The sequence below is a fragment of the Physeter macrocephalus genome, chromosome 4, assembly GCF_002837175.3.
Source record: "Physeter macrocephalus isolate SW-GA chromosome 4, ASM283717v5, whole genome shotgun sequence".
NCBI classification, from domain to species: domain Eukaryota; kingdom Metazoa; phylum Chordata; class Mammalia; order Artiodactyla; family Physeteridae; genus Physeter; species Physeter macrocephalus.
In genome coordinates this window covers 56648976-56666111 of record NC_041217.1, presented here as the reverse complement: position 1 = coordinate 56666111, position 17136 = coordinate 56648976, and the positions used below count along the sequence as shown (strand labels likewise).

At 38.7% G+C, this 17136-nt stretch overlaps 1 protein-coding gene across 1 annotated transcript in view; it reads right to left on the bottom strand.

The window, feature by feature from the left end:
- PLD5 (phospholipase D family member 5) overlaps nucleotides 1–17136 on the bottom strand; it is a 524774-nt gene that overhangs the window by 323105 nt on the left and 184533 nt on the right. The window lies entirely within an intron of this gene.

The following is a 17136-nucleotide window of genomic DNA, read 5'->3' as shown; positions in this document are numbered from 1 at the left end:
GGTCTTTTGTGTTTCCATACAAATTGTGAAATTTTTTGTTCTAGTTCTGTGAAAAAGGCCAGTGGTAGTTTGATAGGGATTGCATTGAATTTGTAGATTGCTTTGGGTAGTAGAGTCATTTTCACAATGTTGATTCTTCCAATCCAAGAACATGGTATATCTCTCCATCTCTATGTATCATCTTTAATATCTTTCATCAGTGTCTTATAATTTTCTGCATACAGGTCTTTTGTCTCCTTAGGTAGGTTTATTCCTAGATATTTTATTATTTATGTTGCAATGGTAAATGGGAGTGTTTTCTTAATTTCACTTTCAGATTTTTCATCATTAGTGTATAGGAATGCCAGAGATATCTGTGGAATAATTTTGTATCCTGCTACCTTTACCAAATTCATTGATTAGCTCTAGTAGTTTTCTGGTAGCATCTTTAGGATTCTCTATGTAGAGTATCATGTCATCTGCAAACAGTTACAGCTTTATTTTTCTTTTCCGATTTGGATTCCTTTTATTTCTTTCTCTTCTCTGATTGCTCTGGCTAAAAATTCCAAAACTATGTTGAATAATAGTGGTGAGATTGGGCAACAACCTTGTCTTGTTCCTGATCTTAGTGGAAATGGTTTCAGTTTTTCACGATTGAGGATGATGTTGGCTGTGGGTTTGCCATATATAGCCTTTATTATGTTGAGGAAAGTTCCCACTATGCCTACTTTCTGCAGGGTTTTTATCATAAATCGGTGTTGAATTTTGTCGAGAGCTTTCTCTGCATCTATTGAGATGATCATATGGTTTTTCCCCTCAATTTGTTAATATGGTGTATCACGCTGATTGATTTGCATATATTGAAGAATCCTTGCATTCCTGGGAAAAAACCCAATTGATCATAGTGTATGATTCTCCTCATGTGCTTTTGGACTCTATTTGCTAGTATTTTGTTGAGGATTTTTGCATCTATGTTCATCAGTGATATTGGCCTGTAGTTTTCTTTCTTTGTGACATCTTTGTCTGGTTTTGGTATCAGGGTGATGGTGGCCTCATAGAATGAGTTTGGGAGTGTTTCGCCCTCTGCTATATTTTGGAAGAGTTTGAGAAGGATAGGTGTTAGCTCTTCTCTAAATGTTTGATAGAATTCGGCTGTGAAGCCATCTCGTCCTGGACTTTTGTTTGTTGGAAGATTTTTAATCACAGTTTCAATTTCAGTATTTGTTATTGGTCTGTTCATATTTTCTATTTCTTCCTGGTTCACTTCCGGCAGGTTGTGCATTTCTAAGAATTTTTCCATTTCTTCCAGGATGTCCATTTTATTGGCATAGAGTTGCCTGCAGTAATCTCTCATGATCTTTTGTATTTCTGCAGTGTCAGTTGTTACTTCTCCTTTTTAATTTCTAATTCTATTGATTTGAGTCTTCTCCCTTTTTTTCTGGATGAGTCTGGCTAATGTCTTATCTTTTTTTTTTTTTTTTTTTTTGTGGTATGCAGGCGTCCCTCTGTTGTGGCCTCTCCCGTTGCAGAGCACAGGCTCCGGACGCGCAGGCTCAGCGGCCATGGCTATGTTTCCTGTTTCTTAAGGTAGGATTGTATTGCTATAAACTTCCCTCTTAGAACTGCTTTTGCTGTATCCCATAGGTTTTGGGTCGTCGTGTCTCCATTGGTCATTTGTTTCTAGGTATTTTTTGATTTCCTCTTTGATTTCTTCAGTGATCACTTGGTTATTAAGTAGTGTATTGTTTAGCCTCCATGTGTTTGTATTTTTTACAGATCTTTTCCTGTAATTGATATCTAGTCTCATAGCGTTATGGTGAGAAAAGATAATTGATACAATTTCAATTTTCTTAAAATTGCAAAGGCTTGATTTGTGACGCAAGATATGATCTACCCTGGAGAATGTTCCATGAGCACTTGAGAAAAATGTGTATTCTGTTGTTTTTGGATGGAATGTCCTATAAATATCAATTAAGTCCATCTTGTTTAATGTATCATTTAAAGCTTGTGCTTCTTTATTTATTTTCATTTTGGATGATGTGTCCATTGGTGAAACTGGGGCCTAGAGAAGTTCCTTTAGCATTTGTTGTAAAGCTGGTTTGGTGGTGCTGAACTCTCTCAGTTTTTGCTTGTCTGTAAAGGTTTTAATTTCTCCATCAAATCTGAATGAGATCCTTGCTGGGTAGAGTAATCTTGGTTGTAGGTTTTTCTCCTTCATCACACTTAATATGTCCTGCCACTCCCTTCTCTCTTGCAGAATTTCTGCTAAAAGATCAGCTGTTAACCTATGGGGATTCCGTTGTGTGTTCTTTGTTGTTTTTCCCTTGCTGCTTTTAATATGGCTTATTTGTATTCAATTTTGACAGTTTCATTAATATGTGTCTTGGCGTGTTTCTCCTTGGAGTTATCCTGTATGGGACTCTCTGTGTTTCCTGGTCTTAATTAACTATTTCCTTTCCCATATTAGGGAGGTTTTCAACTATAATCTCTTCAAATATTTTCTCAGTCCCTTTCTTTTTCTCTTCTTCTTCTAGGACCCCTATAATTCGAATGGTGGTGTGTTTAATGTTGTCCCAGAGGTCTCTGAGACTGTCCTCAGTTCTTTTCATTCTTTTTTCTTTATTCTGCTCTGAAGTAGTTATTTCCACTATTTTATCTTCCAGGTCACTTATCCGTTCTTCTGCCTCAGTTATTCCGCTACTGATCCCTTCTAGAGTATTTTTAATTTCATTTATTGTGTTGTTCATTGTTGCTTGTTTCCTCTTTAGTTCTTCTAGGTCCTTGTTAAAGTTTCTTGCAATTTGTCTATTCTATTTCCAAGATTTTGGATCATCTTTACTATTATTATTCTGAATTCTTGTTCAGGTAGACTGCCCATTTCCTCTTCACTTGTTAGGTCTGGTGGGTTTTTACCTTGCTCCTTCATCTGCTGTGTTTTTCTCTGTCTTGATATTACATGGAGCTGGGAGGTCTCTTGTGGACCAGTATCCTGAAGTTGGCTCTCCCACCTCAGAGGCACAGCACTGTCTCCTGGCTGGAGCACCAAGAGACTTTCATCCATACAGCTCAGAAAAAAAGGGAGAAAAAGTAGAAAGAAATAAAGAAAGAAAGAGGATGAAATCAAATAAAATAAAGTAAGATAAAATAAAATAAAGTTATTAAAGTAAAAAATAATTATTAAGAAAAAAAAATTTTTTTAAGTAAAAAAAAAAAAAAAAAAGGACAGACAGAACCCTAGGACAAATGGTGAAAGCAATGCTATACAGACAAAATCTCACACAGAAGAATACACATACACACTCACAAAAAGAGGAAAAGGGGAAAAAAATATATCTTGCTCTCAAAGTCCACCTCCTCAATTTAGGATGATTCATTGTCTACTCAGGTATTCCACAGATGCAGGGTACATCAAGGTGACTGTGGAGATTTAATCCTCTGCTTCTGAGGCTGCTGGGAGAGATTTCCCTTTGTCTTCTTTGTTCGCACAGCTCCTGGGTTTCAGCTTTGGATTTGGCCCCGCCTCTGCATGTAGGTCACCTGAGGGCGTCTGTTCTTCGTTCAGACAGGATAGGGTTATAGGAGCAGCTTATTCTGAGGACTCTGGCTCACTCAGGCTGGGGGTAGGGAGGGGTACGGATGCAGGGTGAGCCTGTGGTGGCAGAGGCTAGCGTGACATTGCACCAGCCTGAGGCATGCCATGTGTTCTCCCTGGGAAGTTATCCCTGGATCACGGGACCTTGGCAGTGGCGGGCTGCACAGGCTCTAGGGCGGGGAGGTGTGGATAGTGACCTGTGGTCGTACACAGGCTTCTTGGTGGATGCAGCAGCATCCTTAGTATCTCATGCGCGTCTCTGGGGTCTGCTCTGATCGCCGTGGCTCGTGCCCTTCTCTGGAGCTCCTTTAAGCAGCGCTCTTAATCCCCTCTCCTCACACACCAGGAAACAAAGAATAAAGAAAAAGTCTCTTGCCTCTTCGGCAGGTCCAGACTTTTTCCCAGACTCCCTCCTGGCTAGCCGTGGTGCACTAACCCCTTCAGGCTGCGTTCAAGGAGCCAGTCCTCTCCCTGCGATCTGACAGAAGCCTGAGCGTCAGCTCCCAGCCCCCGCCCATCCCGGCAGGTGAGTAGACAAGCCTCTCGGTCTGGTGAGTGCTGGTCGGCACCGATCCTCTGTCCGGGAATCTCTCCACTTTGCCCCCCACACCCCTGTTGCTGCACTCTCCTCCATGGCTCCAAAGCTTCCCCGCTCCGCCACCCGCAGTCTCTGTCCATGAAGGGGCTTCCTAGTGTGTGGAAACCTTTCCTCCTTCACAGCTCCCTCCCACTGGTGCAGGTCCCATCCCTATTCTTTTGTCTCTGTTTTTTCTTTTTTTCTTTTGCTCTACCCAGGTACGTGGGGAGTTTCTTGCCTTTTGGGAGGTCTGAGGTCTTCTGCCAGCGTTCAGTAGGTGTTCTATAGGAGCAGTTCCACGTGTAGATGTATTTCTGATGTATCTGTGGGGAGGAAGGTGATCTCTGCGTCTTACTCTTCCGCCATCTTCCTCAACTCTCTGACAAATGATTTAAGAATACAAAAATAAGTGGAAGAATCCAAAACATGTTTTGGAGTTAGAGCTGGAGAAGTGTGGGTTTTGGGCTGGTTACTGTGGGTGGGTTGAGGGGAAAAAAGGACTGATGGATGATGCCCAGGGTTGGACTTGAAGAACTAATGGTGGGGACTTTCACAGAGATAAGAAAACACACAGACAGAAGTTTGCAGTGAGGTGGAAGTTATCAAGAGTCATATTTTGGAATTTTTATTGGAGATTCTTGTTAATATCCAAGGGGCAATGCCAAGTAAGCAGTTGAATATGAGTCTGGAGATCAGAGGAGGGGTTGGGACTAAAGATATACAGACTGACATCAGCAGCAGCATTGAAAGTGGCATTTAATATCGTGGGGATAAAAGAGATGGCCAAGGAAAAGAATAAAGATAAAAATGAAAAGAGTGCCTGAGGCCAAGCCCTACAGCTCTGTGCTCTGTAACAATGAGAATATGTCAGAGGAGAATGAGTCAGTGAGAAAAAGATAGAAGGGGGATCTGTAAGACAGGAATGTACTCAGGAGATGACAGTGTCCTGGAAACCAAGAAAAGAAAGTGTTTCAAGTAGGAGGAAACATCTGACTATGTCAAAAGTTGCTGACATGTCCAGTAAGTCAAGAAAGAGAAGTGCCTAAAGGACTTCGTTCCATGGAAACTGGGGGACTTGGATAAAAGCACTTTACTATTGTAGTAAGGATGGTTGGAGGGGGTTGAAAAGTGACTGAACACTGTCTTTCCGGCAATAAGGACAACTAGTTATCAGGAGAAATTTTCCTGATAGAAAACATATAAAATAGTTCATAAAATATTTATTTATTACATATTAGTTTCTTTATATTTAAAATAGACACAATTCATCCATAGGAAAAATAATATCCTTAATCATATGTGTTCCATTAAAAGAAGCATTGACATTTATTAATTACATTCAAATAGATTTTATATCTCTTCAATTAAATTTCTTCAAGGACTGATGTCTTTATCAAAATATTCACAGGTATAAAATTTCTCATAGGTCTTAAGTGATAGCTTTCAGGGCAGAATTAGCTTCTTCAGAGGAGTGTTGATTTTCAGTGGAAACGAATGTCAGCTGTCTACCAGATTTGGGTCTAGCACATTGTTCTCTAGCACTTTTCTTTCCCTCACATAAAGCAGCTGCTGAAACGGAATCAGCAATTCTCTCAGTCTTGAGAGTCCCACAACTTTTACCTTGAATTTTCTTTTGCCACTTCTTAGCAAGCTCTTCTCAATTATTTTCCTTCACTAATTCTATGTCTCTTTTAAACTTTCAAGTCTTTTGTATCTTTAAGAAGTTGACCTATGTCTTGATAGTTGATGTCAAACCCCCTTTCTCCCTTTTCCTTGTTTTTCACTTACTTTTTTTCCCATCTTTTCTTGTTTTGGAGATTCTGCTTTGCCCAAGGTTTATTTTTATATATTTTTTCTACTTTCCTTTTTTATATATTTTCTTCTCTATACGACTCCAAAAGTTTCTGCCTCTGCTTTTGTCCAGTTTTATCTTTAAATGGAAACTGTATCATTTTCATAAACATAAAACCTGCAGACTACTTTCCTCTTAGTTCTAGCATTTTGGGCAACCTTAGGAGGGAAAAACCTTGCCAAGCCTAGAAAATTTAAGATTCTTTAATTTGAAGAAGAGGTTGCATTCATCCTTTGCATAGTCTTAAACATATGATACAAAAAGCTTTCATTCCCCTTTGAAACAGAGCTCTGTCTTCTAGGGTTATGGACTGGCAGGGCTATAGAACAGATCCACTGTGTTTTTCTGAGGTTTCTTTCATGTAATTTTTTTTTTGATTGTTTGTTTAAATACAAGGAACCTGGGCTTCCCTGGTGGCAAAGTGGTTGAGAGTCCACCTGCCGATGCAGGGGACACGGGTTCATGCCCCGGTCCGGGAAGATCCCACATTCCACGGAACGGCTAGGCCCGTGAGCCATGGCCGCTGAGCCTGCGCGTCTGGAGCCTGTGCTCTGCAACGGGAGAGGCCACAACAGTGAGAAGCCCGCATACCACAAAAAAATAATAATAAAATAAAATAAAAGGAACCTGATGTATGACTCTTCCTGGAAAGTAAAAATCCCAATGTTTGGCTTCCTCTGTCATATTGGGCTATCCAGCCACAGGGGTGTATCACAAAAGCATTTGCACTGCTAGTGGAATCCACTGAAAAACCAGTTTACCTCAGGAATGGCTATTTCCTGAGCCACCACATCAGTGAACTTTAAAATGCCACTTTGCAATTTCTAGAATGTATGCTTGCATTACATATTACCTTTACAACCTTTCCAGGTACTCCAGGGTCTTTCCACAATATTCCAACCAGCTGCAAGTATTAAACTATAACAAAATGGCTTTCCTGGTTCTGATTTTGAAGAAAATGCACCATTAAATTATCTTCTCTTCTCCCACACATACCGGATAGTAAGGGAGAAACTGTATGTGGGTGGGTATCTCCAATGCTGTCGGCTGTAGCCCCCTTCACAGAGGTCCAAAGTAGATTCCAGATTCTCCATTCCTGGGTCCTGAGTGGCTGGGAAAGATCTGTTCCCTTTGCTTTGGCAAAATCTCTAAAATGGTATTTATATCCACTTCAAATTGCATGTCCAAAAGTCTTTCTGCTTCATCAAACACCAGGCTATCAAAGGATTTCCTCCACTGGTTAAATCCAATCGCTCAGTCTTTTAGAACATGCCCTCCAAATGGCTTGAAATTGCTACTTTGAAGTTTTTAACCCTCCAATGTCCTCTCTGAGATTCCTGTCTCCAGTATAAATAATCTAAGCAAACAATGGCAACTGCCTTGTCTGAATAGCTAGTTCTGTTGCTACAACCTGTTTTTCCTTAACACCCTTTTTTCTTAAAAAGAATTTAAAGGATAGAAAGAAAAATGTTAGTTACCTTTTGACCCAGAAATATTTCCTCTAGGAATCTACCTTGAAAATATGCCTTCACAAAGAAAAACCACAAACAATAATAACACACACGGACTGTTCTCACATTCCTTTTCAGTAATAAAATATCAAAGGGAAAAAAACCTAGTAGTAGCAGACTGATGAAATAAATAATGATATATTCACACTAATACTATGCAGCTTTAAAAAGAAAAAGATTGCTCTGTACTTATTTGGAGAGATCTCCAAGACATATCACACCATGGAAAAAAGCAATGGGCTATACATTTCATATGATATGCTAACTTTTTTTGTATAAGAAGGTGAATAATGGATAGAGGCATAATATTGTAATTCTAAAACTATCTCACATATATTGTAAGAATAAGTAAATATGTTAATTTTAGTAAGAACCAAGATTTTTGTTATATGAGAAAAGAGAAGTACAAAACAAAATAAGCGAAGAAAAATTTTTGTAATGTTAAATTTGATATGGAAATATTAACATGAACTTATAAGTTTTGAAAATAACACACTTCCTGGTTTATCCAATGAAAGGGCATAAAACAAATGCATCCCATAGTATCTTGGACAAATGGCTGATTATAGGTATGAGACAGGCAAAGAACATGGTGAGCCTGGGATGTACTGCTGTGCCAAAGCAAGGAAGCATTAGATGACCAATGGTGGCATGGCTAAAGAACCCAAGAACTGGAGTGATGCCACCAAGATGGTTACATAGGTCATTCCTGACTTTGCTCCCCCTCACAAGAACAACTATTCAAGAACAAGACACTCCTGGGAGAATCCTAGGACATGAAGGTGAGGCTGAAGCACACCCTGCATCACAGAGACCAAGAGAGACTGCAACAGAAGGTAAGAGAAGAGGCTACATGTTGACTGAATTGTTCCTCCCCCAGGGCAGTACAGCAAAATGCATAGAGGTCTCCTCTGAGTTGCTTGTTCCTCCTGTGGGAAAAGTGAACCCAGGGGGGACAACTGATATCCCCCCAGCATTGTGGGTTGCTTTGTGGGAGCACCCATTCTGATCGTGCACCATAGGGAAATCTGCAGGGCTCAACCACTGGAAATATGACTGTGGCAGAGAACTGGGGAGAGGCTTGTAACAACCAGCACACAGATCTTAGCAGACTGAGTTCATACCTGCAGTGCCCAAGTAGTAATCCCAACCAGCAGATTTGCTCATCCACAGAACCACGTTGGGGCACACTCTGACCAGGGAACTAGGTGGGGCACAGATACACCTGATTCAGATCCTCAAACAAGGAGTCTTGCCAGTCCTAGAGCCCAGTTTGACCATGCCTAGACAATGTGCTGAATCACAGGCCCAACTGCTATAGAGAGTTGTCCAGTCCCATCTGACCAAAGGGGCTGGTGACAACTCCTGGAAGCTGTGGGGACCAGTGGCACTTGAGCTGACAGGTGAGCAGACAGAGTTGACTGCTCCCAGAGCAAAGCCAGTACCCAGCATGGAGGCTTCCTCTGCTATACACAGGCAGGGAGATTAATTCATAGCCAAGGCTGAGGGTAGCTCCTGGCCACTCCCAGCTGGACAGCTATTTTGGAAAAATGGAGCTGGAGCTGTCCCTCCCCTTCTTATCCAGGCAAGGGAGCTGAGACATAGCCACACCCACTGTGGAGAGTGTCTTCTGGACAACTCCTGAAAGCTGTATGGCCCAGTGGCTCTTGAGCTGAGAGAAGGGCAGACAGAGCCAGTGGTTTGCAGAGCAAAGCCAGTGGTCTTGTTTGGCCAGGGAACTTTGGGTGTGGGTCAGCTTGAGAAGACAACAAACAAAGAGCTCTGATTGGTTTTAGAGCTGCTTCTCCCACTGTGCCCAGATAGAGAATCTAATTCATAGCCCCCTTCATTGCTGAATACAGCCTTCAGCCAGTCCAAACAGGAGACCTAATGAGAGCACACAGGAAGATGCATAGCCCATCCAACAGCCCTATATACAGTGATACTTGAACAGAAAGCAGAGCCCATGGCTTCCCCCATCTGCAGAGCAAAACCAATGGCCTCACCTGGCCAGAGAATTTAATGCACACTCAGGCCTGATTCGGGCTCCCAAACAATGAGCTGTACAGACCCTGGGACACAACCTGCTGCCCTGCCAGGGAAGGGAAGCTAATTCACAACTTCATCTTCTACTGAATACAGTACCTAGTACACAGTACCAACCATCAAGTAAGGCTGAAGTACACAGTCCCAACCATCTAGTAAGCCTGACTGAAGAATTCAGGCAATCATGGAGCCTGTCCAGCAGCCTCACTTGGGTAGGAAACCAAGCTAGCAACCCTGCCCATCTGTTCTCAGCCAGTAGCACACCCCCACCCTCATCTTTGTCCTCAGCCCTTACACAGTTGCCCTTTCCCCAGTATACAGCAGGCCCCTAATGCCCAAAGACATTACCAGCAGACACACCCAGAAACCCAAACTGAGCTTACTGGTGAAGAACTGACTGCCAAAGCAAACCTGTAGTCTGGAAAAGGAGCCCAATTACTCAAATGTGTAGATACAAACATAAGGAATCACAAAATATCATGTAAATATGATACCACCATAGGAAACTAATGAAGCTCCAATAACTGACATTTAAGAAATGGAGATCTGTGAATTGTCAGACAAAGAATTCAGAATAATCCTCTTAAGTAAGTTTAGTGAACTACAAGAATTCACAGACAGACAACTAACAAAATTAGGAAAGCAGTGAATGAACTAGATGAGAAATTTGACAGGGAAATAGCAATCGTAAATAAAACCCAAAAATCCTATAGCTAAAAAATACAACCACTGAACTCAAGAATATAAAAGAGTCTCAAGAGTCTCAAATGTGAATTCAAATGCATAAGAAAGAATCAGTGACCTGGAGGCTAGGACATTGAAAATTGCCCAGTAAGAGGAACAAGCAAATGGTAACCAAAAAAGTGTAAGAAGAGCTGGATTTACATCAAACGAAATAGACTTTAAACTAAAAATGGCAAAAAGAGACAAAGAAGGTCATTATAAATAATAAAGGGGTCAATACATCAAGAAGATATAGCAATTGTAAATGTTTATGTGTCCAACATCAGAGCACCTAAATATATGAAGCAAAAATGACTAAAAGGAGAAATAAACAGTAATACAATAATAGCTGGGTAATAGTTGGGGACTTTACCCCACTCTCAACAATAAATAGATCATCTAGACAGAGAATCAATAAGGAAACTGCTGATTTGAACACCACAGACCAAGCGGACCTAACAGACATATAAGGAACATTCTATACAACAACAGCAGAGTACACATTCTTCTCAAATGCACATGGACCATTTTCTAGAATAGACCATTAGGCCTCAAAACAAGTCTTAGTAAATTAAAGAAAACTGAAATCATACTAAGTATTTTCTCTGACCACAAAGGCATAAAACTAGAAATCAATAATAAGATGAAAACTGGAAAATTCACAAACACATGAAAATTAAACAACACTCTCCTGAAAAATCAATGGATCAAAAATTTAAAAGGAAATTTTCTTGAGACAAGCAGAATTGGAAACACAACATATCAGAACTTATGGAATGCAGCAAAAGTTCATAGCAATAAATGCCTGCATTAAGAAGAATGATATCAAATAAGTAACCTAACTTTATGACTTAAGGAATTAGAAAAAGAAAAAACTGAGCTCAAAGTTAGCAGAAGAAAGGAAATAATAAAGATTAGAGTAGAAATAAATGAAATAGAGAACAGAAAACCAACAGAAAAGATTAACCAAACTAAGCATTGGTTCTTTGAAAGATGAACAAAATTGGCAAATCCTTATATAAGGGTTGGTGTATACGGACTAAACAAGAAAAAAAAAGGACACAAATCAGCAAAATTATAAATAAAAAAAGGAGACATTACAACTGATACCACAAAAAATTCAACTATACCACAAAAAACTGAACAACCTTGAAGAAATGGAAAAATTCTTACAAACAAAACTTACAAAAACTGAATCAGGAAGAAACAGAAAAATAAAAAGTCTGAATAGACCAATTACTGGTAAGGAGGTAGGATCAAAATCTCCCAGCAAAGAAAAGCCCAGGTCCAGATGGCTTCACTGGTGAATTTCACCAACATTTAAAGAAGAATTAACACCAGTCCTTCTCAAACTCTTCCAGAAAATCAAAGAGGTGGGAACACTCCCAAACTCATTTTATGAGGCCAGCATTATCCTGATACCAACACAAGAAAAGGACACTACCAGAAACAAAAACTAAAGCCAATATCCCTAATGAAACAGATGCAAAATTTCTCAATAAAATACTAGCAAATGAAATTCAACAGCACATTGAAAGAGTCATCCTTATGATCAAGTAGGGTTTTTTCCCTGGGATGCAAGGATGGTTCAACACATGCAAATCAAACATCACATTATTAGGATGGAAGAATCACATGATCATCTCAGTGGATGCTGAAAAAGAATTTGATAAAATTCAACATCCATTCATGAAATTAAAAAAAAGAAACTCTTAACAAAGTAGGCATAGAAGTAACATACATCAACACAATAAAGGTCATATGTGACAAGTCCACAGCTAACATCAATGGTGAAAGGCTGAAAGCTTTTTCTCTAAGATCAGGAACAAGATAGGATGTCCACTCCTACCACTCCTATTCAACATAGTACTGGAAGTCCTAGCTATAGCAATCAGGCAAGGAAAAGAAATAAAAGGTATCAGACTTGGAAAGGAAGAAGTAAAATTGTCTCTATTTGTAGACAACATGATTTTATATATAGAAAATACTAAAGACTCAACAACAACAACAAAAAAAGCTAGATCTAATCAATGAATTCAGTAACATTGCAGGACAAAAAATTAACTTACAAAAGTCAGTAGTATTTCTATACTCTAACAATGAAATCTTTGAAAAAAATAAATGCATTTCATTCACAATAACATCAAGAACAATGAAATACTTACGAATAAATTTATCTAAGGAATGAAAGCTCTCTATGATGAAAACTAAAAACACTGATGAAAGAAATCAAGGAAGACACAAATGGAAAGATATTTTGTGTTCATGGATTGGAAGAATATTGTTAAAATGTTAATACTACCAAAAGCCATCTATAGATTCAATGCAATCTCTATCAAGATTCCAATGGCATTTTTTTACAAGAGGAGAAAAAAGTCTTAAAATTTATATAGAATCACAAAAGACCCAGAATAGCCAAAGAAATCCTGAGAAAAAAGAAGAAAGAAGAAGGTATTACACTTCTTTATTTCAAGCTATACTATACAGCTATAGTCATCAAAACAGAATGGTACTGGCATGAAAACAGACAAAAGGACAAATGGAACAGAATCAAGAGCCCAGAAATAAACCCAAGCATATACATTCAACTAATATTTGACAAGGAAGCCAAGAATACTCAATGAAGAAACCAGTCTCCTCAATAAATGGTGCTAGAAAAATTGGATATTCACATGTAAAAGAATGAAATTGGACCCATATCTTATACCACTCACAAAAACTAACTTGAAATGGATTAAAGACTTAAATGTAAGACCCAAAACCATGAATCTCTTTAAAAACATAGGAACAAAGATCCTTGATGTGAGTCGTAAAAATTTTTTTGGATATGATATGTAATGCACAAATCAAAAATAGATGAGTGGGACTACATGAAACTAAAAAGCTCTGTACAGCAAAAGAAACCATCAACAAAGTGAAAGGACAATCTCTGGAATGGGAAAAAACATTTGCAAACCATATATCTGATAAGGGGTTAATATCCAAAACACATTAAATACAACTCATAAACCTCAATAGCAAAAAACCCAAACAACACAATTAAAAAATGGGCAAAGGACCTGAATAGACATTTCTCCAAAGAAGATATATGAAAGGCCAACAGGTACATGAAAAGATGCTCAACATCACTAGGCATTAGGGAAATGCAAACTAAAATGAGATATCACCTCTGGCCTAGAAGAATGGCTATCATCAAAAAGACAGATAACAAATGGTGGCATAGATGTGGAGAATAGGAAACCCTTGTGTACTCTTGGTGGGACTGTAAATTGGTACAGCCACTATGGAAAACAGTATGGAGGATACTCAAAAAATTAAAAATAGAACTACCATATCCACCAATTTCACTTTGAAGAACATATCCAAAGGTAACAAAAACACTAAACTGAAAAGATATCTACACCCTCATGTTCATAGCAGCATTATTTACAATAGCCAAGACATGGAAAAAACCTAAATGTGCAACACAGATGAAGAAAGAAGTTGTGGTATACATATATAATGGAATATTCACTGTATGTGAATATTCATTCATAAAAAATGAGGAAATCTTACCATATGTAACAACATAAATGGACCCTGAAGGCATTATGCTAAGTGAAATAAGTCAGAGAAATATAAATACTGTATCATCTCATTTTATACGTGGTATCTTTAAAAAACAAACTCATAGAAAAAGAGGTCAGATTTGTGATTACCAGATGCAGGGAGTGGGAGAAGGGGGAATTGGAGGAAGATGGTGAAAAGCTACAAACTTCTAGTTATAAGATAAATAAGTACTAGGGATGTAATGTACAATGTTGTTAGTTAACACTGATGTACAATATACAGGAAAGTTGTTAGAGTAAATCCTAAGAGTTCTCATCACAAGGAGAAAATCCTTTTTTCCTTTACTCTTTTTTTCTTTCTTTTTTATAGTATGCATATGAGAATATGGATGGATGTTAGCTGAACCTAATAGCTAATTATTTCACTACGTATGTAAATCAAACCATCATGCTGTATGCCTTAAACATATAGAGTGATGTATGTCAATTATTTCTGAAAAAAACTGAAAAAAAAAAAAAGAACCCAAGAATCATCTTAAGAGGTTCTCACCAAATCAATTCCTTACTCCAAAAATTAATAAAGGGAAAAAACAAGCATTTACCCCTAACTTTTTAGGGGGAATAGTAGTTTATGTCCAGATGATGAGGGAAAACTTTTAACAGGAGACTATCAAAATAATAAATGTAGAAGAAATGCTAAAATGAGAAAATGATGGTCAGTGAGAGATTTTCATGGTACCAAATATCATTGCATTTGTTTTCTAGAGCTGAGGTAGCAAAGCACCACAAGCTGGGGTGGCTTAAACAACAGAAATTTATTGTCTCACAGTTCTGGAAGTTAGAAATCTAAATTCAAGGTGTAGGCAGCACCATGCTCCCTCTGAGGGAAGGGTTTGTTCCAGGTCTCTTTCCTTGGCTCATAGATGGCCATCTCTACGAGTGTGTCTTCACATAATCTTCCCTCCATGTGTGACTATCTCTGTGTACAAATTTCCTCTTTGTATAAGGACACCAGTCATGCTGGATTAGGGCCTACCCTAAAGACTTCATTTTAACTTGATTACCTCTGTAAAGACTCTGTTTTCAAATAAGGTCACATTCTGAAGTACTGGGATTTAGTACTCCCAAATCTACAATAAATCTTATTTTTGAGGGGAAACACCTTAGGGGTTAAGGTGATTGCTCACATTAAGGGGAAAGGCATACTCTTACCATAGAAAAATTTGGTGATCCCTTAACCAACTGACCCATGTTAACATACTAACAGTGGGACAACTTTGCTGCAAGCACCACCTGATGTAACGTACTGGAAAGAGCACACAGCGCCACCTATGACGTCTGCTGACCAAAGGTACCTAATCAGAGTCATATCAGCCAGTGGACTTCAATTTACAGGGGGAGAAACAAGGCAAAGGGCATTCACAGGATCACAAGATCATATTCAAATTCACGACACAGAACATTCTGCAACACATCTGACCTGAAGAAGTCAATGCCTTGAAAATAAATGTGTCATAACTTCTCTAGAATATAATAGGTTAAAAAGACATACTAATAAGAAATGATACATGGTCCTTGGCTGGATATTTGTTAGGAAAGAAAAGCTCTAAAATACAATTTGGAGACAACTGAGGAGTTTGAATATAGACTGAATACAGGATAATATTAGAGTAGCAGTGGGGTATGTGCTTCCTGATGATATAGAACAGATATGGTATTATGTTCTATAGAGAATTCCTTATTTTTAAGGGAAGTGGTTAGAGGTGAAATCCACATATTGTCTGCAATGTGTTTTCAAATTGGTTCAGTTAAACTAATTTGTCATTGCTGGAAGAGATTGTTACACTAATTCCTTACTCTGAAAACTGATAACCAATGGGAAAAAATTAAACATTTACCCGTTTTTCAGGAAGGACAGTTATATTCATAACAGATGTAGCAAATGTTAACAATTATTAATTTGTGTGGTGAGTATATGAGTATTTACTGCTTTTGAATAATTTCACAATAAACATTTGAAAGATGAAAACCTAACTGAATAGAGATGCACATGTTCATAAATAGGAAGGCCTATATATTTGATACAATGTCAATCAAAATCCCAGCAGAGTTGAGTATGTGTGTAACTTTATAAATTAATTCTCAATTTGAATGTAAAATTTTAAAGGATTAGAAATAACTAAGACTCTCCTGATGAAGGAAATTAACAATGTGAGATGTGCCCTACTGAATATTAAGATTTCTAATAAGGGTAAAGTGATTAAGACAGTGTGGTATTGGTGCAGGAAACTGAGAGTCTAGAAGGAGAGAATTCAGGATGGTGGTTGGGAGGTGGAAGGAGGTATGGTGAGAAGGGATACGATTGGAGAGACACTTATACTAGAACGTTCCATTTTTTAAGCTGGGTGGTGTGTATATGAGTGTTCAAGTTATTCTTTAAACAGAACATATATATTATATATTGTGTTTAATATATATCACAATAAAAAGAAAACATGGTATAAAGTGTCAAAAAAACTGCCAATGGGAGTTAGGTGGCAATAAAAAACAAAGAAAACTCATTTACAAATTTTCGTTGTAAAAAAAAAAGAGTACAAGGACAGTATTTGATGGGGTGAGAGAGTAGAGATTGGTTTGTTTGCTTGTTTGCTAGCATGTTTATTTACTGCACAAAAGATCCTGCAGAAGGGGAAATACTGATAATGCAGGAGGAAAAGGCAACGACTGCAAGAGTGAACAGGAACCAAAGCACAAATGTAGGGGTTGCCCTGGCTCAGATCAGGGACATTTCAGGAGGGGCAACAGAATATATTGTCACAGAGGTGGACAGTGTTTTAGATTTGATGGTGGAAGTACAGCTCTGATCTGATGGCTTCTCCCTCAGTGAAGTAGCAGACAAAGCCAGGAGCCGAGGAGGTGGAATGACTGCAGAAGGGAAGAGAGGTTTAAGAGAGGAAGGGGAGCAAAGGCCTTTCCAGTGAGTAGGCAAGTCAATGTTGTAGAAAAGTGCAGTAGGATTGCTGTACTGTAATGAGCACCTTTTAATCCTGTGTGATCATGAATTTAAAATAAAATATATCAGCAGGGCTGTGACATTTTCTCCAGCTACTTCCACCTTAGAAGATGCTGAGGGGGCTTCTGCCAGGTTTAGGACTCAGTCAAGGATACAAATATAAGGATGCACCATGAATCAAGGTTGGGCAAGGTAGAAAGAGAAGACTGAAGTGGGTAATGGATAATTTAAAAAAGCAGTGGGGCTTCCCTGGTGGCGCAGTGGTTGAGAATCCGCCTGCTGATGCAGGGGACAC